Source organism: Scyliorhinus torazame, chromosome 10, assembly GCF_047496885.1.
Source record: "Scyliorhinus torazame isolate Kashiwa2021f chromosome 10, sScyTor2.1, whole genome shotgun sequence".
Lineage (NCBI taxonomy): Eukaryota > Metazoa > Chordata > Chondrichthyes > Carcharhiniformes > Scyliorhinidae > Scyliorhinus > Scyliorhinus torazame.
This window is the reverse complement of record NC_092716.1, coordinates 167,781,080-167,794,223: the sequence shown is the minus strand read 5'-3', so window position 1 is coordinate 167,794,223 and position 13,144 is coordinate 167,781,080. Positions and strand designations below refer to the sequence as shown.

General features: G+C 49.9%; 1 long non-coding RNA gene and 1 pseudogene across 1 annotated transcript in view; one reads left to right on the top strand and one right to left on the bottom strand.

The window, feature by feature from the left end:
* Positions 1 to 13,144, top strand: part of LOC140384892 (uncharacterized) — a 197,688-nt gene that overhangs the window by 129,736 nt on the left and 54,808 nt on the right. The gene's annotated exons all lie outside the window — the stretch shown is intronic.
* LOC140384974 (U2 spliceosomal RNA) lies at positions 10,514 to 10,732 on the bottom strand (annotated as a pseudogene).

Genomic DNA, 13,144 nt, shown 5'->3' with positions numbered 1-13,144 from the left:
ACTTGTGCTATGTCTGTCATTCTTTGTACTCCCACTCTGACTTAGTGTCTAATATCTCTCACATAAATTAAGTTGGAGAGGTAACAGCTTGCCTGGGACCATAGCACAGAATGAGTGATAGCATATTGGGAGTCTGTTTACACCTTGATTAAATAGAAAATGAGACAGTGGATAATGTGGGACTTCTTCTGTAGTTGATGGGTTTCTTGAAGGACTCTGTGATGCAATCTATGGGCCGTGACCTGTCGGCCTTGCCGCATCTGACTCGGGGCGCGGGATTTACCGGCCTCACACACCTTGCAAGATCTCACAAGGCGTCGTGATCTGGATCCCGCCCATTGAGATCGGGACCCTGATTTGCATATTGAAATGAGCAGTTAGTCTCACTTGATTTGATTTGATTTATTTATTGCCATGTGTTCAGATTCATATTGAATATGTCTACGCCGGTTCTATCCAGCGCCCTGGATTTAACAGCCTTCACTCGGAGACCCCGAGTGGGCGTCGCTTAGCACTGGTTTCCACAAACGTAGACTAGGTGCACCAGCACTTGGGAGGATCTCCCTAGTGATCCCCTGGGTTAGTCAAGTTCGGCGTAGGGTGGTACCTTGTCTCCCCTGATGCTACCCAGTCACCGTGGCTCTGCCCACCTGACACCCTGGCAGTACCACTTGGGCACCCTGGCAGTGCCACATGTGTATTGCTCAGGTGGCACCACCAGACTGGCAGGGGCACTGCCATGGTGTCAGACTAGCAGTGCCAAGGTACCCAGGTTACATCATACCCGTGCTGGGGATCAGGCCCGAGGATATCCTGCCCTTATGAGGTAGGGTGCAGGGGGCTCATCGACCCCCTTATTAGTGAGTTGGAGCATTGGTGGGTCAGGAGACTGGGGGGTCTAGAGATCTAAATGGCACCCCAATCTCTTCCTGCACTGGCAAGCAGAGATTGTTCATGCAGGAAATGGGACTAAGTGCAGTCTTGGTGGGGCATTCCTCACCAAGGCCCAGAAACAAAGCAGAGTCCCATTTAATAGCGGGGTCGTTCTCAGCGCTGTCAGTGCCGGAAATCGCCTAGCTAAACGTGTTCACCGGAGGACTCTGTTTCATTTCCGTTAAATTGCACCCTATGACTTCTTTGGGGAGTATTGATACTTATCACAGCTGAGCTCAATTTGGCTTTCCAGCCAGAGTAATAAATGTTCCAGTCATCATGTGGAATGACAACATAAATATGTTTGTGGGAAATTTTCTTCCAGTTTTATTGAATGAATTTATCAGCCTATTCTAATAAAGCAAACACTTTTAAAGTGCTGCTGCCTGTGGTGACTGGGGGAATTCCTACCATTTAATGTTCATATCACAATTAGAAGCAGAACCCTTGGTTAATTCTTTTTTCCCCTTCCTAGCTTGGGGGAGTCACTGTGGCCACCTGCAGTGCTAACCAAGCATAGAGGAGGGATTATGAGCCTCAGAGCCGCATCAGACAGTTTACTTACCCACTGAGTCACTGTGGAAAACTTTTAAGTTACCTGGGCCGAAATTCTCCTACCCGCCCCGCCACATTTCTGCCCCGACCGGCCGGCGGGAGTCTCCGTAACACCGGCTGGTCAATGGGGTTTCCCATTGTGGGGCAGCCCCACGCCGTCGGGAAACCCCCGGGCGCCGGCAAAACGGAGACTCCCGCCGGCGGAGAATGACGCCCCAGGTGTGTGATGCAGGCTTCAACACAAGCAATGGAGTCCTCCCAATTCGCAAACAACTCCATCTGATTTAGGGCAGCAGTAGAGCATTGCAGCTGGGCTATTACCATACCACGTGGTTCGAGCTATCTTTGTTTCCTTTTTTAATATCTTGTTGTGCAGTCTTTCTAATGAATAATAGACTTTTAAAGTTATAAATAAATAATAGATGAACAAATGTTTTCAATTTGTATCTGCCCCTCAAATTCTCATAATTGGCTTTGGTCTGAAACTCATGAATGGATTGAGTGTGAAGGTATTAGACAGTGTGCGTGTTGTGGTATTATCAGGTATTGCAGTACTCGAGAGGCTGAAGAAGATTGGTTAAACCTAGGAGTTTACCATTGGCTGTTTGGTATGTAGCTCCGCCCTGACAGGCGGGGTATAAGAACCGGTGCCGTCCCAGCAGCCCTCATTCTGTACCGAAGCTGCTGGGGAACAGTTCAAGTCTATTAAAGCCTTCAGTTATGTTACTATCTCGTCTTTAATCGGAATTGATCGTGCATCAATTTAATAGACTACACTTAAGCTGAAAGGATGGATCTCCGAATCAAGCCGGAGTGTCTACAACTCAGCCCCCTCGCGGAGAACTCGGCGGCGATAGTTAAGCACTGGCTGGCGTGCTTTAAAGGCTACCTCGAGATGGCCGGAGGCACCCCCTCAGGAGAACAGAAACTGCATCTCCTGCACTCAAGGGTAAGCCCTGGGATCTACACCCTCATCGAGGAGGCAGAGGACTTCGATGATGCGATCGAACTGTTAAAAGGACATTATATCCGCCCTGTAAACCAGGTCTACGCACGTCACCTGCTTGAAACTAGGCGGCAAAGCCCCGGGGAATCGTTGGAGGAGTTCTACCGTGCGCTACTGGTGCTGGGCAGAAACTGTGGCTGCCCGCAAGTTTCGGGGAGCGAGCACACGGAACTTTTAATCTGGGATGCCTTTGTAGCAGGAATGAGCTCCTCAGAGATCCGCCAAAGACTCTTAGAGAAAGACACCCTGGGACTTAGAGAGGCACGGGCCCTAGCAGGGTCCATGGATGTTGCCTCCAGAAACGCGCAGTCCTATGTGCCCGACCGTGCGGCTGCCCCCTGGGCTGCGTGGCATCCCGCAGCGGCAGCCCCACAAACCTTCCCAGTGTCCCCGCAGGCCTGCGCTGTAAGATGGCCCGCTAACTCCGTTGGGCCCCGCTGTTTCTTCTGTGGGCAGGCGAAGCACCCCCGCCAGCGCTGCCCGGCCCGCACCTCCACCTGCAAAGGGTGCGGCAAGAAGGGTCATTTAGTGGGGGTCTGCCAGGCACGAGCCGCGGCCGCGGTCTCCAGCGACTCCGGACCGGCGCGGCAACCCTCCCCTCGGGCCCCATGCGGCCAGCACTCACTGCCACCCCCCTATCCTAGGGCCACGTGCAACCCACGGGCGTGGCCATCTTGCCCCTCGGAAACCACGCTGGACGGATGGGCGCTGCCATTTTGTCCATTCCCGCTGCCATTTTGTCCATCCCCGACCACCATGTGCAACCCATGGCAGACGCCATCTTGGATGGGGCCCCAGGCCCCCAGCACGGCTGACTACACGCTGCCCGATCAAAACCCGCAACTACTTCATCTGGCCTCGGTGACTCTGGACCAAAATCGACCTCGGACACTCGCAACAGCAATGAGACGTCCTGCCTGATCGACTCTGGGAGCACGGAAAGCTTTATACACCCCGACACGGTAAGGCACTGTTCACTTGTTACCCACCCTGTAAACCAAAGAATCTCCCTGGCCTCCGGGTCACACATGTGGAGATAAAGGGGTTCTGCCTAGCAAACCTCACTGTCCAAGGCAGTAAATTCAACAAGTTCCGCCTTTATGTCATGCCGCACGTCTGTGCGGCTACACTCCTGGGGTTGGACTTCCAATGTAACTTGCAGAGCCTGACCTTCAAATTCGGCGGCCCTATACCTCCCCTTACTGTCTGCGGCCTCGCGACCGTTAAGGTCGACCTGCCTTCCCTGTTTGCGAACCTCACCCCGGATTGCAAACCCGTCGCCACCAGGAGCAGACGGTACAGTGCCCAGGACCGGACCTTCATCAGGTCAGAGGTCCAAAGGCTGCTGAGGGAAGGGGTCATTGAAGCTAGCAACAGTCTCTGGAGAGCTCAAGTAGTGGTGATAAAGACCGGGGAGAAACATAGGATGGTCATTGACTACAGTCAGACCATCAACAGGTTTGCGCAGCTGGACGCGTACCCTCTCCCCCGCATATCCGACCTAGTAAACAGGATCGCGCAATACAAGGTCTTCTCCATGGTGGATCTCCAGTCCACCACCATCAGCTACCCCTCCGTACTAGTGACCGCAAATACACTGCATTCGAAGCAGATGGGTGGCTCTATCAATTTTTCAGGGTTCCCTTTGGTGTCACTAATGGGGTCTCGGTCTTCCAACGCGAGATGGACGGAATGGTTGACTGGTACGGCTTACGTGCAACGTTCCCGTATCTTGATAACGTCACCATCTGCGGCCAGGACCAGCAGGACCACGACACCAACCGCCGAAAATTTCTCCAGACCGCGAAAATCCTTAATTTAATGTAAAATAAGGATAAATGCGTATTTAGCACCGACCGCCTAGCCACCCTCGGCTACGTAGTGCGAAATGGAGTTATAGGCCCCGACCCTGAACGCATGCACGCCCTCATGGAGTTTCCCCTCCCTCACTGTCCCAAGGTCCTGAAGCGCTGCCTCAGGTTTTTCAGTTATTACGCCCAGTGGGTCCCTAACTACGCAGACAAAGCCCGACCCCTAATCCAGTCCACAACCTTCCTCCTGTCGACGGAGGCCCGCCAGGCCTTCAGCCGCATCAAAGCAGACATTGCAAAGGCCACGATGCGCGCCATCGACGAGTCCCTCCCCTTCCAGGTTGATAGCGATGCGTCCGTCGTAGCTCTGGCGGCCACCCTCAACCAAGCAGGCAGACCCGTAGCCTTCTTCTACCGTACCCTCCATGCTTCCGAAATTCGCCATTCCTCAGTCGAAAAAGAGGCACAACCCATAGTAGAAGCTGTGCGACATTGGAGGCATTACCTGGCCGGCAGGAGATTTACTCTCTTCACTGACCAACGGTCGGTGGCATTCATTTTCGATAATGCACAGCGGGGCAAGATAAAAAACGACAAGATCTTGCGGTGGAGGATAGAACTCTCCACCTACAACTACGAGATCTTGTACCGTCCTGGGAAGCTAAACGAGCCTCCCGATGCCCTGTCCCGCAGCACATGTGCCACTGCACAAGGGGACCGCCTCCGAGCCCTCCACGAGGACCTCTGCCACCCGGGGGTCACTCGTTTTTTCCACTTCATTAAGACCCGCAACCTGCCCTACTCCATCGAGGAGGTCAGGACAGTCACCAGGGACTGCCAAATCTGCGCAGAGTACAAACCGCACTTCTACCGGCCAGAGGGGGCGCAGCTGATAAAGGCTTCCCGTCCCTTTGAACGCCTCAGCATGGACTTCAAAGGCCCCCTCCCCTCCACCGACCGCAACACATATTTCCTGAACGTGATTGACGAGTACTCCCGGTTCCCATTCGCCATCCTCTGCCCAGACATGACCGCAAACACCGTCATCAAGGCCCTCCAGGGTATCTTTACACTGTTTGGTTTCCCCGCATACATTCACAGTGATAGGGGGTCCTCCTTTATGAGCGACGAACTGCATCAATTCCTGCTCAACAGGGGCATTGCCTCAAGCAGGACGACCAGTTAACACCCCCGGGGAAATGGGCAGCTAGAGAGGGAGAACGGAACCGTCTGGAAGTCCGTTCTACTGGCCCTACGATCCAGGAATCTCCCAGTCTCCCGCTGGCAAGAAGCCCTCCCGGAGGCCCTCCACACCATCCGGTCTCTGCTCTGTACAACTACCAACCAGACACCTCATGAACATCTCCTTGTCTTCCCCAGGAAGTCGTCCTCTGGGACCTCGCTCCCAACCTGGCTAGCAACACCCGGACCTATCCTGCTTCGGAAGCACGTGCTGGTGCACAAGTCGGGCCCGTTGGTCGAGAGGGTCCACCTGCTGTACGCTAACCCCCAGTACGCCTACGTGGCATTCCCTGACGGCCGGCAAGATACAGTCTCCCTTCTGGACCTGGCGCCCGCCGTAACCCCATGCGCACCCGAACCATTACCCCCCCCCCCCCCCTCCACAGCACCTCACAGGAGGGTCAGTCCTCCCGCCGCTCCTGCCTAGGCCCTCCCACCCACCGCGCCACTTACAGGCGCCCCCCTCTCGTGTCAACTGTTTGCCCCACCAGCGCCGTCTAGGGGTGACGAAGCTGCCATGGAGGCCGAAGCCACGCTCCCGGAGTCGCAGATGCCCAGACCCCCACCAGAATCACCACCGAAGCCCAGACGATCCAGGAGGACGGCCAGGCCACCCGACTGACTGATTGCTTCACTGTAACTGTAATGAACACTGAATGTATATATCTTCCACGCTTGTAAATATTCTCGACAACTCTGTAAGGAGGTATCATGGTACCTCCATATCTGATCATACCATGTTAAATGCAATTGTAACCACTGGCCACCACCCCCGCCAGACTCTTTTTTAACAGGGGGTGAATGTGGTATTATCAGGTATTACTGAACCCGAGAGGCTGAAGACCATTGGTTAAACCTAGGAGTTTACCATTGGCTGTTCCCAGCAGCTTGAATGTTCATGCTGAATAAGTGATGTCATAATTTTTCATGTCTTCTCTGCTTTTTCTTATTCTGACCATTTTCCAACATATATTTATCTTACTCCAGCACACATTTCCTATCTAATTACTTAGAATTTACAGCATAGGACTAGTCCATTCAACCTAACCTGTCTATGCTGGTGTTCTTCTTGCTCCACACAAGTTCGTCCATCCCACTCCATCGAGCATTATCACATAACTTCCCATTTTTTCCTCCCTCATTGGCCAGGATTTTACAACACCGTTCCCCAACCCATTCCCCACTACCATTCACTCCAATTAAATATTACGATCCCGCTGAAGTAAATGGCAATTTAAATGGCCCGCCACAACTGCCGGGGGGGGGTAGGGGTGGAGGGGGTGAGGGGGAACACACCGTGGCATGGCTATAAAATCCTAGCCATGTACTTATCTAGCTTCCCCTTAAATGCATCTATGAGATGCACCTCCTCTAATCTATGAGACAGCATGTTTGCATTCTCATTGTTTCCTGAGTAAAGACAGTCTTCTTAGTCATTTCTTGATGGTTCTCCTGGGTCACATGAAAACTATCTGACAAGATTGACTAGATGACAAGTTAATATCTGAAGATAGACAAAAAAAACATATGTTCTGACTGGTCTAGCTGAGTGAGGTAGGTATTGATAGATGAGCTGCAAGGGTACAGAAAGAGATATAAAGACTGCGTACAGGTTGCTCTAAAAAGTAGCAACGTCGATGTCCATAAATCAGAACAACCTGTTCAAGATATGATGGAGAATCCATGAAGGGATCTCTTAATATGATGTCCGTCACATTGCTGACGCTCAATGTAAACTCCAGCTGAGGAAGTTTCAGCTGAGAGATCAAGATTCCCAACATGGCAGCACGTGGGCACAGTGGTACAGTGTTTAGCACTGCTGCCTCACAGCGTCAGTGACGCAGGTTCAATTCCAGCCTTGGGTGACTGTCTGTGTGGAGTTGTACGTCCTTCCCAATGTCTACGCGGGTTTCCTCCGGGTGGCCCGGTTTCCTCCCACAGTTCAAAGATGTGCAGGTTAGGTGGATTGGCCATGCTAAATTGTCCTTTAGTGTCTAAAAGGTTAGGTGGAGTTACTGGATTACAGGTATAAGGTGGAGGCTTGTGCCGCGATATGGTGCTCTTTTGGAGGGTCGATGCAGATCTGTTGGGCCAAATGGCCTCCTTCTGCACTGTAGGGATTTTATGATTCCACTATATGGCATTCCATCTGTGGATGCTCACTCCAAGCAAAAGATAAATATCATCGATAATTAAAAGGGTTCAGAAAATTAAGCAATGACCTGGTTATCATCATTGATATCGCAGGGCGAGAAGCAGACAATTAGCATTAATGTTCCTGAGCAGGATGGAATCAGCTATGCCACAACCCATGAGAGATGAGTTGACAGTGCTCATTACTTAGTTCACACATGGTGCATTGCACCCCTTCATGTGAGTCTCCGCTTCTTAGTGGGAGAGGGGAAGTTGGATTTAAAAGGCCCTCATGTTAATGATTTTTTTTGTTTTAAATGTTAAAATGTAAACAATCAAGAGTTTGTGGCAAATGAAGGAAACAGGATATGGGTAAAAGTTCTGATTTAAGTCACTGCTTCTTTGAGCTTGTTTACCACTAGCTTCTGTTTTTTACATAATTATTGACAAGCTGTATTATAATTCTTTAATTATGAATCACACTGTTGCTATATAATTTTATGTTGTATGATGTTGTAAAATTGATGCATATAATTGAGAAAGTTGTGGTATGGTTACAGGGTGGGGTACATAGCAAAGGTTCTTAGCTGTTATTACAGTGTATATTTTGTTCTGGTGCACTCCGAGCCCACTATATTGTTATTAACCAATAGAGACTTGCCCTGTTATATTTGCCACATCCAACCATGGCAAGGAAGTGCATTAACGTATCTGGACTCACAGAGAAATAACATTTTGTAAACATGCATTATGGAGCTTCCAAGATTCCCTTGGTAGAGCAGAGTGTTATTTATCATTGTGCCAAATGCAGACAATTTGTTGCCATTAAAACAGATTTTGCTCATGAGGAAACAGTTATGAACATCTGTGGTGTGGTTGCTTTGGGCACGGTGGCTCTCACTGGCTTGGCATTCACATCCATAGGAATTGAAGAAGAAGAACTTGCATTTATATAACACCTTTCACACCTTAGGCTGTCCCAAAACTCCTTAGAGTTCGTAAAGTACTTTTGAGGTATCCTCACTGTTATAATATAGTACGAAGTCTTACAACACCAGGTTAAAGTCCAACAGGTTTGTTTCGATGTCACTAGCTTTCGGAACGCTGCTCCTTCCTCAGGTGAATGAAGAGGTCTGTTCCAGAAACACATATATAGACAAATTCAAAGATGCCAAACAATGCTTGGAATGCGAGCATTAGCAGGTGATTAAATCTTTACAGAGCCAGAGATGGGGGAACCCCAGGTTAAAGAGGTGTGAATTGTACCAAGCCAGGACAGTTGGTAGGATTTCGCAGGTCAGATGGTGGGGGATGAATGTAATGCGACATGAATCCCAGGTCCTGGTTGAGGCCGCACTCATGTGTGCGGAACTTGGCTATAAGTTTCTGCTCGGCGATTCTGCGTTGTCGCGGGTCCTGAAGGCCGCCTTGGAGAACGCTTACCCGGAGATCAGAGGCTGAATGCCCTTGACTGCTGAAGTGTTCCCCGACTGGAAGGGAACATTCCTGCCTGGTGATTGTTGCGCGATGTCCGTTCATTCGTTGTCGCAGCGTCTGCATGGTCTCGCCAATGTACCACGCTTCGGGACATCCTTTCCTGCAGCGTATGAGGTAGACAACGTTGGCCGAGTCGCACGAGTATGTACCGCGTACCTGGTGGGTGGTGTTCTCACGTGTAATAGTGGTATCCATGTCGATGATCTGGCACGTCTTGCAGAGATTGCCATGACAGGGTTGTGTGGTGTCGTGGTCACTGTTCTGAAGACTGGGTAGTTTGCTGCAAACAATGCTGCAAACAATGCAAACAAACTTGACTTCAGCAGTCAAGGGCATTCAGCCTCTGATCTCCGGGTAAGCGTTCTCCAAGGCGGCCTTCAGGACCCACGACAACGCAGAATCGCCGAGCAGAAACTTATAGCCAAGTTCCGCACACATGAGTGCGGCCTCAACCGGGACCTGGGATTCATGTCGCATTACATTCATCCCCCACCATCTGGCCTGCGAAATCCTACCAACTGTCCTGGCTTGGTACAATTCACACCTCTTTAACCTGGGGTTCCCCCATCTCTGGATCTGTAAAGATTTAATCACCTGCTAATGCTCGCATTCCAAGCATTGTTTGGCATCTTTGAATTTGTCTATATATGTGTTTCTGGAACAGACCTCTTCATTCACCTGAGGAAGGAGCAGCGCTCCGAAAGCTAGTGACATCGAAACAAACCTGTTGGACTTTAACCTGGTGTTGTAAGACTTCGTACTGTGCTCACCCCAGTCCAACGCCGGCATCTCCACATCATGGTTATAATATAGGGAAGCACAACAATTACTTTGTAAAAATCAAGGTTCTACGAACAGCACTGAAATAATGGATGGGATTTTCCGTACCCTGCAGTGTATTTTCCAGTGGCAGAGGCGGCTTACCATTGGCCACTGGTGGGATAATCCGACCCCGCTGATGTTAATGGTGTTGTTAATAGTGTTGTTAATGGTGTTTCGCATTATTTGCCAGCCGCCTCGCTGGGAATCTTACCACGGGGGGGGGTTGCCATTGGTGGGGCTTGAAGATCACACCGGAGTGAGGTGCCATCAGGTATGACTACAACCAGTGGAGAGTTTTCCCCCTGATTCCCATTGACTCAAGTTTAATTTGGGATCCTTGATGCTGTAATCGGTCAAATGCTACCTCTTGCACTCAGCAGTTTTGTCCATGTTTGAACCAACGCTGGAATGAGGTCAGGAGCTGAGTGACCCTGGCAGAACCCAAACTGAGTGTCTGTGAGCAGGTTATTGCTGAATAAGTGCCGCTTGATAGCACTGTTTTTTTTTAAATTATTACTTTTTCTGAGTTACAAAGCCAGGACTCAGAGTGCGGACAGGGGCGAACCCCTAATCCAGCTCCTTGCCTGCTCCAAAAACCAATTCAAATTCAAATTGAATCCAATTCATGGTCCCCACAAGAGAGACATACCAGATCTGAGCCAAAAGGCAGAGCAGATACTACTGATAAGAACAGGTACTACACTTGATCTTGGCCAAAAGGCCGCGAAGCGATGCCTGATAGCACTGTTGATGACTCCTTCCATCACTTTGCAGATGATGGAGAGTAGACTAATAGGGCAGTAATTGGCTGGGTTGGATTTGTTCTGTTTCTTGTGCACAGGACATACCTGGGCAATTTTCCACATTGCCGGTTAGTTGCCAGTGTTGTAGCTGTACTGGAGCAGCTTAGCGAGGAGTGCGGCAAGTTCTGGAGCACAAGTCTTCTGTACTACTGCCAAAATATTATCAGGACCCATAGCCTTTGCAGTATCCAGTGACTTCAGCCGTTTCTTGACATCACGTGGAGTGAATCGTATTGGCTGAAGACTGATATCTGTGATGCTAAATGCTGGGGAATTCTGGAGGAGACCAAGATGGATCATCCACTTGGCACCTCTGGCTGAAGATTGTTGCGAATGTCTCAGCCTTGTCTTTTACACATTATTGAGGATGGGGATATTTGTGGAGCCTCCTCCTCCAGTGAGTTGTTTAATGGTCCACCACCATTCATGGCTGGATGTGGCAGGACTGCTGAGCTTAGATCTGATGCGTTGGTTGTGGATCGTTTAGCTCTGTCTATTACTTGCTGCTTCTGCTGTTTGGCATACAAGTAATCCTGTGTTGTAGCTTCACCAGGTTGACACCTCATTTTTCAATATGCCTGGTGTTGCTCCTGGCATGCTCTCTTGCACTCTTCATTGAACCAGGGTTAATCCCCTGGCTTGGTGGTGATGGTAAAGTGCCATGAGGTTGCAGATTGTGGTTGAATACAATTCTGCTGTTGCTGATGGCCACAGCACCTCATGGATGCCCAGTCTTGAGTTTCTAGTTCTGTTCGAAGTCTATCCCTGAGGATTCTCTTGCAGCCAGTCCGGATGAAATGATCAGTCGAACACCTTGTTACTTTAACATGTTTATTTCTCGGCCGGGGCTAAAACCACTGTATCTCTTGAGAGTTACACCAGCATGCCAAAGTCAATACATCTAACAGCAGTTCTTATACAGTTTTTGGCTCATTTCTGAGGGCAGCTCCCTCGCATTCCTATCTGTGCTCTCAGCTCAATTATAATTCAGCCCCCCTCAATTATAATTATCTTTAAGCCTAGTGCACCCATTCCCAAGGCCGTTACTGCAGTTTGTCTGGTTCAAAAACAAGTGATACATTTTGCTACCAGAAGCCTGTCTTGACATTTCTTCACACAAAGCTTTATCTAACATTTTGTTTTCCCCCTAAAGTTTGATTCTAGCGCCAGACTACGTCATTCTATAGCTTGAGCCTGCTTGAGCCATATTCTCATTTATCGATCATCAGCCAAACTCTCATCCCATTTAGCACGGAGCACGGTGGTACTGCCACACAACACGATGGAAGGTATCCTCAATGTGGAGGCAAAACTTTGTCTCCACAAGGACTGTGCGGTGGTCACTTCTATCGATACTGTCATGGACAGATGTATCTGCAGCAGGCAGATTGGTGAGGATGAGGTCAAGTATGTTTTTCCCTCTTGTTGGTTCCCTCACCACCGAGTCCCAGTCTAGCAGCTGTGTCCTTTAGGACCCGGCCAGCTCGGTCTGTGATGGTACTACCGAGTCATTCTTGGTGATGGACATTGAAATTCCCCACCCAGAGCACATTCTGCCTTCTCGCCAGCCTCAGTGCTTCCTCCAAGTTGTGTTCAACATGGAGGAGTACTGATTCATCAGCTGATGGTGGCCGGTACGTGGTAATTAGCGAGAGGTTACCTTGTCCATGCTTAACCTGATAAATTGGGGGACTTCATGGGGTCCAGAGTCGATGTTGAGGACTCCCAGGGCAACTCCCTCCTGACTGTATAACACTGTGCCATAGCCTCTGCTTGGTCTTTCCTGCCGGTGAGACAAGACATACCCAGGAATAATAATCGTGCTGTCTGGGATATTGTCTGAAAGGCATGATTCTGTGAGTATGACTATGTCAGGTTGTTGCTGAACGAGTCTGTGAGATAGTTCTCCCATCTTTGGCACAAGCCCCCAGATGTTAGTCAGGAGGACTTTGCAGGGTCGTCAGGGCTAGGTCTGCCATTGTTGTTTCCGGTGCCTGGTTCGATGCTGGGTGGTCCGTCCGGTTTCATTTTTTTTCCCGTTTTTGTCGCTTGCTGGGCATTTAGGAGGGCATTTAGGAGTCAACCACTTTGTTTTGGATCTGGTGACACATGTAGGCCAGGCCAGGTAAGGTTGGAGATGAGGTTACTGTGAAAATCCCCTAGTCGCCACACTCTGGCACCTGTTCGATACACTGAGGGAGAATTCAGAATGTCCAATTCACTTAACAAGCACGTCTTTCGGGACTTGTGTTTCCTTCCCTAAAGGACATTAGTGAACCAGATGGGTTTTCACGACAATCGACAATGGTTTGAAAGTCATCATTTTAATTCCAGATATTTTA